Here is an 18,280-nt window from a genome sequence, read left to right as displayed (position 1 = left end):
TCCTTACCATTGAGAGCTTCTATGGTCACAGGGAAGATCAAAACACAAACCCAGATGAGGACAATACTGTCAAAATGACTACGTGTGAAGCCTCGAAGGGGAAGATGAATTGGTCTCAAGACCAAAAAGCCTTCTTGGAAGAGCTCAAAAAGGATTTTAAAAATCAAAATGAGAGGTACAAGAAAAATGGGAAAAGAAATAAGAGAAATAAGAGTTATGCAAGAGAATTACGAAAAAAGAGTCAACAGCTTGGAAAAGGAAGCACAAAAATTGACTGAAGAAAACAATTCTTTAAAAAATACAGTTGGTCAAATGGGGAAAAAAAGGGGTCATCTGTATGCAAAAATGAGGCATTCGAGTAACACTTGAGTGGGGAAATAGTGGAATAGATAATATGCAACATATAACATAACTTGTAACATAGCATAACATAACATACATGTGATGTGTTATAATATAGCACTGTTATAGCATGTAATTTAAAACAATAGATAACATGTACATGTAATATTATAATGTAATATAATAAGTATGATTATTATATGGGGATTGCATGTTCTTCACAGGACATATTTAATTATTTAGTTGAAGCATGTGTTAAGGAGAGTATTTAAGTAGAAGTCAGAGACCAAGGATCTAGCCCCATCTCTGCCATGAATTGACTCTGTGATCTTGGGCAGGCCACACACTGAAGCTCTATGAGTTTTCATTGTATCACCTCAAAATGAAGGAGTAAGGCTGAATGTCTTTGTAAGGTAACATCCTCTCTAGGGCACTGGACTTGGAATCAGGGACACCTGTGTGTCCTCATACACTTGGCTGTGTGACCTAGGACTAGTCTTAACTTCATTAAGCCTCAGGCTCTTCGTCTATATGATGGAGATCATAATAATACCACTTACTTCCTGCAGTAATTTTAATAACTGAGATAATATTTTTATAGCACTTTGCCAACCTGAAATTGCTACATAAATACTAGCTGTTATTATTATTAATAATAAAAATTAATTAGTAACATTGGTAATTAACAATTATAACAATAATACCAACAACACCCATAACCAAGCTTGACTCTGGAACAGAGATGAGAAAATGTACTTCTTTTGCTTTTTTGCAGAAGTAGGATACTCTGGGTATAGAACATTGTATAGAATATTGTCAGACTCGGCTGAGGAATTGTTTAATTTTACCAAACTGCTTTTGCTTTTTATCTTCATTTTTCTTTTTCGATTCTTTGTTACAATCAGTAAATCAGTCATCGTGTGCCAAACAATGTGTTCAGTACTGGGGATACAGAGAAAGACAGAAAACATTCCCTGTTCCCCGGTTCTACCTATTGCTCTCATGGCCTACCTCTGAGGCCACACAGGACAAGTCTCAATTATTTTCTGCACCATAGTCTTTAAAAAGCTTGACCGTGGCTCTCATTGTCTCCTTAAGCCTTCTTTTCTCCTAATCCATCTGCTTTCTTCTTTCCCTTTCAAAACGGAACACCTAGAATTGAATACAGTACTCTTGTTTTAACCATTGTGGAATCCAGCAGGATTGTCTTTGCCATGGTCTTGAACCCTTTCCTCCTTATGCAGCTGAAGATCACATTGCCAGTGAAGTTACATGATCTTCTTCAGTATCTTTAATTATGAAGGAGATTGAGATCCCTTGATTAAGAGTTAGAACAGAATTAGATTTTCGTGAGTGACTATTCATTTTCTATATTAGAATTTCACAAAATATTAGCTAGATATGTTGGACCTGGACCACTATACCCCCAATGGTTAATTATTCTTTAGAGAAAAATTAATATCTTTTAGGATCCCAAACCTATTATGGTATATGTTCACCCACACACACACACACACACACACACACACACACACAGTTTTCCTTTTATGAGAGCTACCTCTGCAGGCCTACCTACAACTTTAAAAGAAATTATTTTTAGATATATCACCGACTGCTTCCTATCATGGCTCTTTTTCCCCAAGTATTAATTCTCAATGACTGAACTGTTCTTTTTCTAGCTGGGCTTTTATTGTACATGCAGAATGTTTTTGATCAGATTGTATTTACATGACAGCCTGGAGCTGTGGCATTTTGTCAAGTACATAGCACACATTTAAAAATTTGTCTAAATATTTATTCACATGATGGATTACTGTGGCTCAGAACAGGCAGTTACAACCAATTGAGTAAATAAGTTAAGTTTTAAAATTTTTGGACTGGTTTTGAGGGGGTCATATTGATGTTTCATCTCAGTTGTCAGAAACCACCATACAAATTCTTTGCTTTCCCTTCTTAAACCCCCTTTCCCCCCCACCCTGTATTTTTCTTCTTTAAAAGTTAAAAGAAAGGAAACAGAACCAAAAAAGGAAACCCAGTTACTTTGTTCCTCTGTAGGTATGGCTCTCATTCCTTCTCTCTCCCTAGCACTTATCCCTTTCTTCTGCCACATAAAAAGTATTTCAATAAAAGGTGGGTAAAGTAAGGGGTTCAGGAATAAAATCGTCAATGTGTAACTTAAGCAAAAGGAAAATATATCATAAGATACATTTTCTATCAGTTTGTATTGTTAATTAAAATAATATGTACCAATTTCTCATATTTTTAAATCCATGCTAAATCTTGGGTTAAGAAATATTTCTTTCTTATTCCTTGTTGCAGTCTTGGATACTAGGATACTTATGCCTTTTAATGAAATAAGACTAGTATTTGAGGTTAATCATAGAAAATACATTTTAAAACTTATATACTCTAGGGTTAATTTTTTTCTAGTATGTGCCAGATAACCATTAATTTATAATTTAATCGTTGAATGCTATAAAATCAACATATTTTAATCAATTTATCTCTTTTGCTTGGGGGAACATTTTAGGTTGAAATTATTAGTATGAAAAAAAAGTTTTTATTTTATTTGATACATATTTATATGATAAGTAAATCCAGACATACTAGATTTATGATTGTAACATCTTTTGACAAGCAAATTAGACTGTAGAAAGAGCATCCAACTTGGAGCTTGGGGCATATGGTGCTACCTTCTGCGAGTATAACTCCAAAACAAGTCACTGTATTCAGTAAGGGGTCATATTCAAACTCAGGATCTTTTTTTTTTTTAGTGAGGATAAAATATAGGAGTGCATTTTCATGAGAGAATTATTATTTAAATAGAATCATATACCTATCTACATTGAATTGTTTCAAGTTAGTTTTTTCAACCAAAAATAAAATTTCATTACTCTGATATATTTTAAGTTCCTTCAAAGGAAAAACAAAACAAAACAAATAAACAAAACAAAAAATGTTAGCTTTTGTGGTAGCAAACCAACAAAATAATTTCTATAATTATTTCAGCAATTAAAATTGCAAAATTAAAAAAAAAACTATGAAAAGAAGCACCTGGCAGTGTGAAAGTACCTTAATCTTATGAAAAGAATAATTCATTGTTCACTGTTTCAAAATTGCTGTAAAGCTTTTTCCTTTGTCTATATTTCTGAATGTTGAAATGATTTGCTTTATAATAATCATTAGAATAAACTAGTACACTCTAGTTAACTTTTTCCTGGGAGAGATGGTAAAAAAAAAAAAGTTTTTCATATAGGATTGTTATTTATAATAATTCTAGTGCGTATGCATCTTGGGATTTCAACATATGGATGAAGATGTGGAAAGAATTAGTTATATGAGATCCTTCGACCAGCTTTTAATTCGGATTGTCATTTTGAACACACAGCAGGACAGATGGTACAGTAGGAGAGAGTTTTGACTGCCCATCAGAGCCCCAATACCTTTGGGACAGCTGTTGCTGATAAACCTCTTTTACATGCTTTAGGTCAAGAGTAGTCAAACCTGTTCCAACACCTGCTTTTGCATATGCAAATCGGTTATTTTGTCATTTCATTAAACAGGAAAAGGTAATAGTCTCTGGTGGTTGTAAATAAGTCTGGAACATAGCCTACATGAAATGAAATCCAGCAAAAAAAAAGACAACTGTGATTTCTGTTGTGTAGTCATGGGATGTTGCTTCTGTTTGGGGGCTTTGTTTCTGGAAGACTGCCTGTAATTTGGAAGGAGGGTAGAGAGGCAAGTTTATGTTTGGAGGCACTAAGAACAGGGAAGGTGTTTGCTGTCATTGACTGTAGGGTAGTTGTGAAGTTTGACATGCCCAGAAGCTAACGAATGCCATGTGGGGCTACCATACACTGCATACCTCAGTTTTCATCATCTGGTGAGCCTGCAGCATGATTTCCAGGCACTGGAGTCTACAACATGTCTACTTTGGTTTGGAGCTGATTGATCCACAGTACAGAACATGCTTGTGGGATCTTCACTTGCTATAGAAGGACATAAATGATTGAAATGCTTTCTTAAGGAGAAAAAAAAAAGTATGATTTGTTTATAGACCTCACTGCTTATAGTGAAGAAATTGTCAAATAGCAGCGCAACTATACCTCAGATGGCAATCTGCTGAAAACTTTCATGTTTCAGGTTTTATATTATTACCTACTGCACATGTAATGTATTAGGAATCAAAGTGAATGGCTGTAATTAAGGGAAGGGGGAAAGAAAAACTCTTTATCTTTTTATTGTCGTTTTCAAGTAGGGTAGTGGCATGTAATGAAAAATGGGACCTTAGGATTTGAAGGCTGGCAGAAGATTTTACTCTGCACTGCCATAGATCGCTGTGGGCTAGAAAAGAGACATAGTAGAATTGATGAACAAATGTTGGATGCTGTCATTTTAGATTAAGTTGTTTCACTGTGAAGTTGTTGCTAATTTTTCTTTTAAAAACACAGTAAAATTCATATGATAAAATAATGCTGCAAATCTGTTAATTGGGTTAATGCTTTTAAAGTGCAGTTTTCTCTACAGTGACTTAATGGGGCTAGAAGCAAAAAAAAATGTTTTGGAGCTTGGGGGGGAAGGGGAATAAAGCATTCTCTCCTGACCTTTTAACCTTGTCAAATGATTTTCCTGATCTTGACACTGCATTCTTTTTTCCAAAGGTTGGAAGTTAACTCTTCAAGATACCAGACTTCATTTTTATTGGGATATTAATTCTGGTAGGTGCTAATCTCATCAAGATTTGCAGGCATTTTCTTTCATAGGCCATTCTGATTTGTAGCTTTTTTCTTTTCACAGCAGTATTAAATACCAAACCTTCTCTGATATGGAAGTTCATTAGAGATATGTCTTTGATGGCCGCCCTTTCAGGGCTTCAGTTTCAAATACCTTGATGTAAAGCTTAAGCAGCCATTGTGTTGTAAGCCCTCCTTGATGTGCCTTATTTAGATCTGCATAGTAAATCAAGGAAAGTAAATAACAAGGCAGCAGATGGAAGCACTGAGATAAGGCCAGTGAACAATTGTATTTGTATTTTGTTATGATGTTGACAGGAGCTAAAATTCACTAATCTAGTTCAACTGATCTGCATTTCAAAGAAATCTCATTTAGCAGCAACTTGAAGGTTTGTAGGATAAAGTTCTTTTATTGTAGCTTTTATTGCATTCTTTGCTAATTTATCTGGTCAAGATTTAGCCTTGCTTCCTTAAAGAAGCAAGCCTGTTACAAGGAGTCTTAAATACTACCAAAGCATTAATGTCTAGACTATGAACTGAAGGTAATTACATATCCAGCCGTGAATAGGGTACATTTAGGAAATACTGTTGTCGAAACTGAATTGTCAGAGCTGTACAGATAAGGTAGCTTTTTCCCCCCTTGCCTGTTTGCTGTAAGATTTTTTTTTCCCCTTTGTATAGGAGTTAATATACAAGCAGCTAGCCAGAAATGGTGGGGGAAATAAGTAGATCTTCTTTAAATGTGAATCCTTTCATTCACGTTGGTTAAAAATTATTAGTTTGGGTGTTTGATATCCTTATTTGACCTACTTCGGTTATTAAAACGTAGACTACTCAGTAGTAAATAGAAAAAGTCGGATATGAAATGTAAACTTAAATATACTTGGTAGGCAAGTATGCAGAACAGATATCAGTATTTTCTAATTACACTTAGATATGTTGCTGAAGGTAAAGTGCTTGCTTGGAAATTGAGTTAGATAAATGGCATTAATGTTTTTAAATCTGCTTATGAATGTTATTTATAGTGAATTGTTTATATTTTGCTTAAAATGGACTGACAATGGCCTTGGGTCTTAGAAGACTGAAACTTAAAGTCTGAAACAGTTTTCTTCTGAGCGCCAGTACCAACTCAACTTGAGATTCTGCATAAAGGAAGGCAGGAAGTCATGTGAGATTCCATCTTTCTCTCTGTATGATGAGATGAATTCCTGCTAAACTGTACTGAGGGGCCATGGGTGAACTCCCTCCCACCCCCTAACCCCATCAAAATTGTTGTCCTTAATGTAATTATGTAATCCCAAGATGAGATGATTCATGTTTTTCTTTTGCTTTGATTCTGCACTATAATCAGCTAGTCAGTCAATCAACATTCATTAAGCATCTGCCCTGGTGTGCCTGGCACTGTGCATGAGATACAAAGAAAAGCAAAAGATGCCCTGAAGGAGGCAAAATGCAAACGCATATGTACAAATAAGCTAAGTAACAAGTTAAATTGGTGGTAATGGGGGAAGGCACTAGAAACAAGAGGGATCCTATGAAATGTAAGATGTTAACTGGGGCTTGAAAGAAGCCAGGAAGTAGAAAGGGAGACAGGAGAGCATTCTAGGCATGTGTGACACCCACAGAAAATGCCTGGAAGCTGGAAATTGAGTGTCTTGTTCATGGAGTGGCCAGGAGTCCGGAATTTGGGGATGGCAAAGTAGATATTGGGGAAGGAGTCAGAATACGGAAATGGGAAGGGCAGGTTATGAAGGATTTTGAATACCAAAGAGGATTTTATCTTTGATTCTGGAGGAAATTGGGAACTGCTGGTATTTATTGAATATTGGTCAGACCAGAGCTTTAGGAATCTCACTTTTAAGACTGAGTGGAGAATGGACTCAAGTGGAAAGATTGATTCTTGTGGTGGGCAAACCAACCACTCGGCTATTGCTGTAGTCCAGGTATGGGGTTATGAGGGCCTGTACCAGGGTGGCGTCAGTGTTAGAGGAGGATCAGGGGCATACTGAGAGATGGTAGGAAGGCAAAAGCAACAGACTTTGGCAACAGAGTGAATATGGGACAGGAAGGGGTAATGACACTCTGTGGATATTTAAAGGATAAATTTATTTGGAAATATGAGTGCAGCTTTCTGTTGTGTTTCTGTGTTTAGAAGCTAGTGGCCAAGTATTAATGATTTGGCAACATAGAAAAATGATTTAAAGCCTATTTTTCTCTTCATGTTGTATGTATATGGGGGACTTCTAGGGCAGAGAGTTATATATATTGTCAGATGTGGTCTCTACATATGTTGTTATTGCTCAGTCTTTTTTTTTTAATTTTTGGTCACTAGAGAGGATCCATAGAAACATTGTTGATATCAAACAAAAGATCAATAAAAAGTATGTAAACCTAAAATATAATAATAAAAATTTAAAAGATATATATATATATATATATATATATATATATATATATATTTTTTTTTTTTTTTGAATCACAGTTCTTTTCTCGATTAAGCAAACTTTAAAAACATACCTGTGCCCCTTCTCCTCGGGATTCAGATTCACTGAGTGCTCCACCAGCTCTCCACTCCTCTTGTGTATACTTATGTTTGGAACCCTCTGCACTTCTTCTTTTACCTGTACCAACCTTAATGCCACTAGTTCAGCAGCTGTTTCCTAGTCATGAGCTTCACAAATCCTTTTGTGAAAAAATCATTAAGATAGAAGACGTAAGAAGGCAGGTTCTAGTAAACTAAGCCGATCATATATTACCTTTAAAACATATTTTTCTTTTAAAAAATATTTAACAGTCTATATAAATATAGCAGGAGTTGGAAACTCTAGGACATTTTATACTGAGTAGATATGTGGTACAGTGGTTAGAACTCTGGGCCTGGAGTCAGGAGGGCCCAGTTTCAAATGTGTCCTCAGATACTTGATAACAGTGTGATCCTGGGCAAGTCACTTAACTCTGTTTGCCTCCTTTTCCTCATCTGTAAAATGAGCTAGAGAAGAAAATGGCAAACCTCTCCAGTATCTTTGCCAAGAAAACCCACAGTGGGGTCATAAGAAATGAAAAGGACTGAACAGCAACAAAAACAAAGAAGATAGAGACCAGAGACAGGGAGAATGTAGTAAAAAAGCATTTGTAATAGCTTATCTTTGGGGGGAGTATAGAGAATATGACTATAAGATAAAACTGATAAAAAGGTTAAATTATAAAGATATTGGGAACAACCTAGTATGTGTACAAAGATATAATAACCTAAGAGTCTGTGACTTGATGATTCAATTTAGAATGAAATTAAAAGGATAAATTTGAGAGATCTAGCTTTTGAGATAGGAAGGAACCAAGTGTCTGTTGTAGCCACATGAACCGTATTTAAAGTCAGAGGACTTGCATTTGAATTCTAGGTCTTTTTTTATTTTTACTACCCTTATGAACCTGGGCAAATTGTCTTACTGCTCTGCGCCTCAATTTCCTTCTTTGTGAAATGATGCAATTGGTTGGATTTGATGATCTCTGAGATTCCTTCTGATTGTAAATCTTGGGAACCTGATAACATTCAAGAGATAGTTTCAATAGTGTGTGACTAGACAAAGGAATAGATGAAGAAATGGATTCAGAAACTATTTCTATAAGTATCATTTATAAACAAAAATAGAAAAAGATCTGTAGGCATTTCTTTAATAAATTTTTTCTCCATTTCTGTAGTCATCCCATTTGTACTCTTACATCACCGTTCCTAATCTTCTTGAATGAACAACTGGACTAGCCCTAATACACAGTGTATATCAGTGTTAGGTGTGAGATAAAGATTGAAGAATTGATTCTCAATCCAAAGTAGGAAGATATCAAAGGATTAGAATAAATCTTGAACTTTATTTCCATCCCAACAGCCCCATCACAAAAAAAAAGGGCAGCTTGGAAAACACCAGTAACTACTTACTCATATGCCTAATTTCTATTTCTACAAAATGTTTATGAGAACAACCTAAATATCTGGGATGAGATCCTTGAAGAAAATTTGGAAGAAAAGAGGCAGGCTTTTGTGAATGGCATCTTACACAGGTACATATTTGTAATCTTCCAAATGACTAAAAAGTGTAAAAGTAGGCAAGATCCTGCTGTGTTTGTTATTGATTGACTATAAAGATGATTTGGTCATAATAATTGACATTTATAGATCAATAATTGACATTTATAGGTCATGGTAGGTTTAGCAAATATGTAGATCTCATTTGATTGTTACTCTGTGATCACCCTATGAGGCAAGTGCTAAAGCCAGTATTATCCCTGTTTTTTTTTTATATGAGGAAACAGGTTGAGATAAATTGCGACTTTACCTAGGGTGACACAGCGAAAATAGGTGGTATTTGGAACTAGGTCTTCCTAAATTCATATTTAGTGTTCTGTCTTCCTTTCTGCTTTGCTTGGTAAGGCACCCAAACAACTAAGCCAGATCATCCTGACATCATATATCGGCTGAAACTGGAAAGAGAATAAGGAGCAGTGGGGAAATGGTTGTGATCTGTAAAGCTTTTCGTAGCAAACTTTTCTTCGTTGATGACTGTGAGAAATTGTACCAGAGAAATAATGCAAAGGATATTATCAGAGAGTTTTATGACTGAAAAAGAATGTGGTTCAGTCATGTAAAAAAAAATTCCTATAAGTGTATAGCCTAAGTGCTCCATAATTAATTACACAATGTAGATATTTAGTGGAAAGTCCCCAGCACATTGAATGAAATCTCTGTGCAATATTCATGGGAAAATATGAACCATTGTGACAGAGGATAAAAGAATATTTATTCAAACAGTATTGTTAGTGATATGTACCATTTGAGAGAGTACCCATATCAGTGAAATAATGGATGCATTGATCTATCCAAGTGTTCCTGATAGATGTCACCATATCCAATACTTATCATCTCCAAACTACATGGAATAAAAAGATTTCAAAATATAGAGACCTCGTGTGGAGGAAATTAAAACCATATGGAAATGGACTAGTTGCATATCATCCCTGTTATTTACTGTGCTACTGGAGTTGTCCTGAAGATGCTTTTAATGAATCTTCAGAAGATAAGTTAACATCCCAGGGCTCTTAATCAATTACAGAAGCATTCTTTTTATCCACCTACACAGTAGTCTGCAGAACATTAAATATAAAAGAATAATAGTACGGTATCCACTTGTCCTTAGATGATTTATATCATCAAACACATCAAAAAAAGGTGAACAGAATAAGACAACATAATTTTAGAGAAGCAAACAATAGCTAGCATTTATAGAGTGCTCTGTGGTTTATTTTGTGTTTTACCTACATTATCTCATTTGATCGCTTAATCTAGCTCTTAGATTGGAAATGAGCTCCAAACTCCTAATGCCTATTTCATTCATTTGGCAGTTATTGTGTACTTCTCTCTCATTCCCCAATTTTGCATCCATAGTATTTAGGCTGTTGTAAGGTTCATTTAAAAAAAACACACAACTTTTCTGACAGAAGCAGCATAAGACACTCTTTGGAATCTCTTGGGCTGAAGTTCTATAATTTGAAATGAATTTTTCAGGAGAACATTAAGGTGTACTTATTCATAGCAAACCCAACTACTTGAAACAAACGTACGTTTATGTGTGTATGCCCTTATTTATTTTCTTTTAGATATAACCATACATGCAGTGAGTCTTCAACTTTCACATGGGTAACGTTCCTGGAAAACAGCAGGAAAGTAAAAAACGTGAAAGTTGTTACATTGAACCTGTGGGAAATTGGGGGTTAGGTTCCACCACCAAAAACTGTTATCTTTCTCTAGAGATTGTGGAAAATAACACTTTTCTGCATACAGTTCTTTATAACAAAACATTAATTCTGATAATATGCACTCTTCCTAACACAGTAACCATGAAATAACATATAAAATGCAGAGAAGAGGAGAGGCAATGCCTGCCAGGACTGGGAGGGGCAAGGGCTGGGATGTCTGTAGAACACCCTGAGGTAAAAAAGGGAAAGGGGCAACCTGCCACCTCTAATCTCCCTTTTGGCTCAATGGTTGAATTGTTATTGCATGAAAAGCACCTGCCTCGGGGTGATTCCTGGCCCCCACCTGATCTCGGAATCCCACCCCTTTGGGCAGTTGGGGAGGCTGGGAGAGGGCGGGGTGACCATCTCAACCCACAAATTTAGCAGCTTTTCCATTTTTTAAATTCCCTCATCCCACACTTGAGAGGATACTTTAGCACTTTCTGGGGGAGATTCACCCAACACTTAGCAATTCTTTTCCTTCCCTCTGTGGATGTACCCAGTTAAATTTGTTAACCCCAAACTCCAGCTGAGGTAGACTTTAGACATTTCTGCACCAAGTTCATCTAACACCTTTATTTTCTCACTTATCCACATTATTGATAGGGGACAGATGTAAAATGTATTTTGGAGGTGAAATGAACAATATTTCTCAACTGGTTAAATGGGGGTGAATGTTAAAGGGAAGTTAAAGATGATGCCCAGATTTTAAAGATAGGTAACTGGGAAAATATAGTGTCATCAGTAGAAAAAAAGGAAGTTGAAAGGATAGACAGGCTTGAAGAAGATTTTATTTTTGAACCTGTTCAGTTTGAGGAGCCGTTGGAGTTCTGGTGAAAATGTCTAGAAGGTAGTTGGGAATCCCAGATCCTTGAATGATCATTTTCTTCAGTAAATAAATAGATAGATAGCTATGCATTCTATACACATTTCTATTTATTAGTTCTTTCTTTAATAATGTTTTAACTTGGGGCAGCTAGGTGGCGCAGTGGATAGAGCACCAGCCCTGGAGTCAGGAGTACCTGAGTTCAAATCCGGCCTCAGACACTTAACACTTACTAGCTGTGTGACCCTGGGCAAGTCACTTAACCCCAATTGCCTCACTTTAAAAAAAAAAGTTTTAACTTTTTTTTGGAGGGCGACCCTGGCTTAGTGGATATTAAGTGGTTAGAGAGTAAATCTCAGAGTCAAAAAGATCAGGAGTCAAGTTCCACCTTTGACATAAATGTCCATCTAAATTGAGAGTCTGTCCCTGGACCAGGTCACAAGGTCATATTTCACATCTTATTCAGCCACCCACACTTCCACCTTGCTATCCACCTTGCCACTCATTTATATAATAAAGCCATCATTTACATGGTGTTTTAAGGTTTGTAAAAGTACTTTACATTTATTATCCCATTTGAGCCTTTCAACAACCACATGAGGCAGTTGTTATTATCATGCTCATTTTACAGATGAGGAAACTTATAGAGATTATATCTTACCCAGAGTCACACAGCTAGGAAGCATCTAGGACAAGATTTGAACTTCAGTCTGCCTAACTACACAGATAGTACTCTATCTACCAGGTCAGCTAGTTGCCTCATTATATTGAAATAGAAATAGATCTGTTTTTGACTAGACCACATTCTAGAGTGTATACAGTTAGGGGAGAAAACAGCAGAGTGCTCATTTGATTTTTTTGTTTTGTTTAGTTTTTTTATGCCTTTTGTTTAAAAGCAAATTCTCATTTCCAAATATATCTCTCTTCCAAATGCCCATCCAGATAGCTTATTTTAAATTATGGATGATTCTCAGAGTTAGTGAATGAATTGAAAAGAAGTTGATTTCAGAATAACCATTGAAAATGTAGTTGAAGAAGTAGTACTAGAGCCAGAAGATAAGGTTTTCAAAAAAGTAAGTAAGAATGAAGGCTAATTGTTATTGTTTTAAATTCTCCTGTCATGATGGCCATGGGGAATTGGGGTTTGACTGATTGGTATTTTGTTTTTATGCTGTTATTTTAGTTTTTGTTTATATTCAAGGTTTTATATATATATATATATATATATATATATGCCTATATATTATTTTTAAGGATATATAATTCTTATATGCTCAATTAAAAATGTTTTGTTTTTATAATGGTAAATTACTGTATCTAATATTGAACAATTTAATCTCCATTTAGAGGAGATTTAGTAAAATAAAATATGGGGCAATTCATGTTTCTACCATAACGGTAGTAGATCTTAATAATTCTCTCCCTCCCTTCAGATATTTATTTTATGCCCCAGCCTTTCTTATAGAGAAAAGGTCTCATTGATTTTTGCTTTCACTGAATTAATTCTTGGCATCTATGAAAGAACTTCATATTAACTCATGATTGTTGAGTATATTTTACTGAATTTGAAATAAACTGTTGTGAAAGAGTAACAGTTCTCTCCTTTCAATGAACAGGCAATCTATATTAGTGATCAGTACTAGTAATGGCACTTAAATCCTTACTTTGGACACACTGGATGGACAGACAATTGCACTACATAATTTTGATCAGCCTTCCAGTCTGAGGAGAATATGAAAATCCATCTCCTTTATGTACTGCTTTGCTAGTCATGCCTACATAAAAATTCCTGAGGGATATGCTTTTAGCCTGTTATGGTTTTTTTTAAAATGAAAATATGTTCTTCCCTCTGCTTCATAATTTTCATTAGCTATATACTGATATCTAAGATGCAGCCGTATAAGTATACATCAGTAGTAAGTTCTTGTCATTTTATCACTTGCATATAGGTTGATAAATTCCTTATCACAAAGGATTCATATTCTTATCTGTATGCAATCTGCATGCCTTATCAAGCTATAGCTATAAAGTATTTGAAAAATTCCTTTGACGTATCTGGTAAGTATGGATAGCATTAATTAGCATCAGTTTTTCTATAAATGACATGTCAATCCATGACAACAAAAAGTGTTTGTTACTGATGTCAATCATTCATCTTCTGTCAGTTCAAAAGGTTTCCCTGAAGGAATGTACATTGATCTACACTGACCCAAAATATAGCAAAAACCATTTCTATATTCTGGAAATCAAAATGGAATTGTATTTGCTTTAACAGCCAGATGAAAGCATGACTAGAGAATGCAAATGTTGATTACTTTGATTTACAAGGTTAAATTGACTATAAATTGAGACAAAACGAGGTGAGGTTTTGTCCTTTAGGAGTCCTGAAATCTAATTCCATGATGAGTTCTTTTGAACATTCTGTCTGCCCCCAGCCTGCCTTTCTATTTGAAAGAGGATGGTTCTGATGACTCCCCCAATTTTCTTCCTTCTTGTCTGACCATTTTTTGTCTCCTTCAGTTCTCTCTTGTTCCTAAAATGTGACTGCCCCTCTAAGTGTATTGCCCTTGTCTCTCTTCTCTCTTTATACCCTCTCCTTTTGTGATTTGGGTTCTGGATGGTGCAGTGGATAGAATGCTAGACCTGAAGTCAGGAAGACTCATCTTGAGTTTAGATCTGGTCTCAGACACTAGCTTTGTGACAGTGGACAAGTCACTTAAACTTATTAACAACAACAACAGCAACCTGTCCCATAGATTCAATTATTACCTATCTTTATGTGATGCTTAGATTTTCATATGTAGCCTCATACTCTCTCCTGATTACCATTTCATCATTTCCAGTTACATACTGGATGACTTCCTCAGGATTCCAGTGGTACCTCAAACTCAGTATGATGAGATGAATTTATTTTCTTCTTCTTCTTCTTCTTCTTCTTCTTCTTCTTCTTCTTCTTCAAACCTATCTTTCCAACTTCTTTTTTTTTTTTTTTTGGTTTGTTTTTGGTGACCCTGTCATCATCCTGGCAACTTTCCATTAAAATCTTGGCATCATTGTTAACTTACCCTTGAAACTGACTTCCCTCCCCCATTTGGTTGAAAAATATTGCTAATTTTATCTCCACAATGTTTTTTACCTCAGACTCTTCTCCTGCTACTACCCTGGTTCGGGCAGTCATTTATGTCTCATTTGGAATGTTCTAGAAATCTCCCATATGGTCTTCATTGCCTCTGCTTATTCCAGTTTAACCTTCACACCATAGCCAGAGTAATCTGTACTGTGTAGGTCCAACCACATCAAACCTTCAGTATCTCCCTATTGTGAACTGAATAAAGTACATTGTTTATATGGCTATTCAAGGCCCCCCTACAATATGATTCCAACCTACTGTTCTCTTCTTTTCTCACACAACTCCCCTTCACTCATGCTTTAGTCAAGCCAAATAAGCGTTCTCTCTTTTCTCTAAACACATACTCCATGACTTGGCTTATTATAACCCTATTCCTAAAATGCCCTTCCTCTCACATTTTTGTCTGAAATCCTTTGCACCACCTCTTTCCATAAGTTGTCCTAATTCTATTCAAACTCTGGTGACCTGTGTCTCCTTGAGTTGTTTATATAGTTCTATATAACTTTCTTATATACTTAAAATACTCTGATTTGCATCATAAATACTTTCTTGCGCATCTTATTTTCATACACATCTTATCTGGTGCCTTAGATTGTAAATATCTTGAAGGCTAGGATCACTGTCCTATAGAATATAAACTACTTTAGGGAAGGAACTAATTTTTAAGGCCAATATTGTTGTCTCCCACCTACACCATTCTTTTTTTTTGGTGAGGCAATTGGGGTTAAGTGACTTGTTCAGGGTCACACAGCTAGTAAGTGTCAAGCGTCTGAGGCCAGATTTGAACTCAGGCACTCCGGATTCCAGGGCCGGTGCTATATCCACTGCACCACCTAGCTTCCCCCACCCTTCTTTACTGAACTACTAACCCCTTTTTGTGTTATGCACACAGTGGTTACTTAAAAAGTGTTTGTTGAATTAAATTTAATTATTGGAGCACTTAATTTGGGGAGCGGGACTGGGCAGTGAGGGTTAAGTGACTAGCCCAGGGTCACACAGCCAGTAAGTGTAAAGTGTCTGAGGCTGGATTTGAACTCAGGTCCTCCTGAATTCAGAGCCAGTGTCTTATCCACTGTGCCACCTAGCTGCCCAAGCATTTCATCTTAATATTCCCAACACCTTAAGTAGTGAGTACTTAATATAGATTTTTTAAAAATTGAAGTACATTCAATTACATAAAACTGATCTGATTTTAAGTAATGCTGTCTTAGTTAAGAACTAGAACGAGTTATTAGGCATAAGATATTAACAGAGGTAGAAATTAATTCAAAGGATTCACATTGCACCTCTTTGTTTTGATTTTCATTGTGTGCTTTCCCCAGGTCTAAAGCTCATCAACTTTTCCATTGTTTATTGCCTTCTATACTTACTTTCCCCCTATAATTTCTACTTCAACATAGTTTTAAAAAATCCAGTATGTAATTTTCAATTTCTGCAAGATAGCTGGCATTAAAAGTGTCAAAAAAGACTGTTTGCAAGAGTTGAATATGTCCAAAAAGAACTGTAGTTTATTTCAATTTTTGGCTTAAAAATGCTTCCTGTTCAGTGTATTGGGTATTTGTCCATAGAGAGTAAGAATGAGGTTTAAAGATAAGAAAAGTGTTGAACCTAGGTGTGGCCCATCTGAGGCCTTACCCTGGAAGCATTCCTTCAATTACATATAGCAAACATGAAAATGTAGGCATTTTGGACAAAAGTCTTGTATGCCAGAACTGATTCTCTTGTTAACAAATGAGTGCCCACATTTCTGTGGAGCAGATGATGATTCCCAAATGTACATGTGCACTTGTGTAGGGTAGGCTTCTGTTAGATTTTGCAGAGCAGTTATAATAGTTAGAGAATATTTCAGTGATAGAGCTGTAAAAAGCTTTCTGTATTGTGTACCGTGATCTCTCTAGTATACTTCATTTCCTAAAATTTCAAAGATTTGTACTTTTCTTACAATTCTCATTACATATCCCATTTCTTAACTTTGGCCTTTGCTAGACATTTCAGTTTCATATTCTTGAAATCATACATTTTAATCTTTGTATTAATTTAGAAAACAAGTAAATCCAATTTTAGTATTTTATAATTAAAATATTTTTCTTTCTCCAAAAAACCAAAAGTCTATATAAAGACATAGCAAGAATTGTGTAATTTTTTTTGGGGGGGGGGGGCTGGGCAATGAGGGTTAAGTGACTTGCCCAGGGTCACACAGCTAGTTACTGTCAAGTATCTGAGGCTGGATTTGAACTCATGTCCTTCTGAATCCAGGGCCGGTGCTTATCCACTGTGCCACCTAGCTGCCCCTAGTTCATGTATATTGATTAGGTAGGTAGTTTAGTGCAGGGCTTCTTAAATTTGTGACCCCTTTTTGCCTGAGAAATTTTTATTCAACCCCTTTGATATAGGTATATAAAATAGGTATGCTTAACCTTTTACTGTTGCCAAATGTTTGCAACCCTCACATTCAGTAACACAACCCTATATGGGATGGCCACCCACAGTTTAAGAATCTTTGGTTTAGTGGATAGAGCACTGGCAAGATCTGAGTTCAAATATGACTTTAGACACTTACTCTCTTTCTGTAAAAAACCTAATCCTTAATGATAGGTATAAGCTCATTCAAACTCATAGATTTGCCAAAATATTTTAAAACTCTCAAAGTCTGTCATACTACAGGCTTTGCCTACTTGCTAAGGCCCTTTACTTAACAACATCTTTCTTTATGTACCCTTAATTCAAAACCAGTGCCCAGGTGAAAATCTCTTTCCTCTTCCACCTTCCCTTATATCTCAATCCTACCTAGTTTCTATTCTCCTTTGTCTGATTCTTCCATTGAATCTTATGGAATGCATACTCTATTATCAGAAATTTCTTCTTTATCCTCTAACTCTTTTATATTCCTTACATTTCCTAGCACTAACAGAAACTTCAATTTGTCCTTAACATATTACATCAAATTTCACAAAGTGTTAGAGCTAGAAAGAGCTAAGGGAAGATCTTGTCTAATCCTCTTACTAAATAGATAAGGAAATGGAGGCCCATGACTTGCTGAAAGTTCCAAAGCTAAGTAGTAATTAAAGATATAGAACTTCCATCTTTGAACCCCAAATTTGATAACTTTTCATTAAGCACCAGACTTCCCTTGACACTGATGTTTCTCTGCTTACTCACCACTGATTCTTATGGCCAGAAAAAGGAGTCTTCATGCTCTTTCCTTCCCATTTCCATTTTCACACCCTTGCTCTCTAGCATGGTGGCCTTTCCTTAAACTTAAATTTAGACCATCTATTTTTAATCCAGATAGTTTACCAACCTTCCTCACATCCTCTCACTTTATTGTACTTATCTGAGCATCTTGATTAGTTTGGATCTATCCAATCCCTTGATATTATTCCTAGTTTTCATATTGGTGACCTTCCTAAGCACCTGGGATCTCAGTTCATCAACCTCCTTAACTCCCATGGCCATTGTCTT

At 35.8% G+C, this 18,280-nt stretch overlaps 1 protein-coding gene across 2 annotated transcripts in view; it reads left to right on the top strand.

Annotated features, from left to right (window-relative positions):
* FOXP2 (forkhead box P2) overlaps nucleotides 1–18,280 on the top strand; it is a 693,998-nt gene that overhangs the window by 80,566 nt on the left and 595,152 nt on the right. The window lies entirely within an intron of this gene.

Source organism: Dromiciops gliroides, chromosome 5 (assembly GCF_019393635.1).
Source record: "Dromiciops gliroides isolate mDroGli1 chromosome 5, mDroGli1.pri, whole genome shotgun sequence".
Lineage (NCBI taxonomy): Eukaryota > Metazoa > Chordata > Mammalia > Microbiotheria > Microbiotheriidae > Dromiciops > Dromiciops gliroides.
This window is presented reverse-complemented; position numbering and strand designations above follow the sequence as displayed.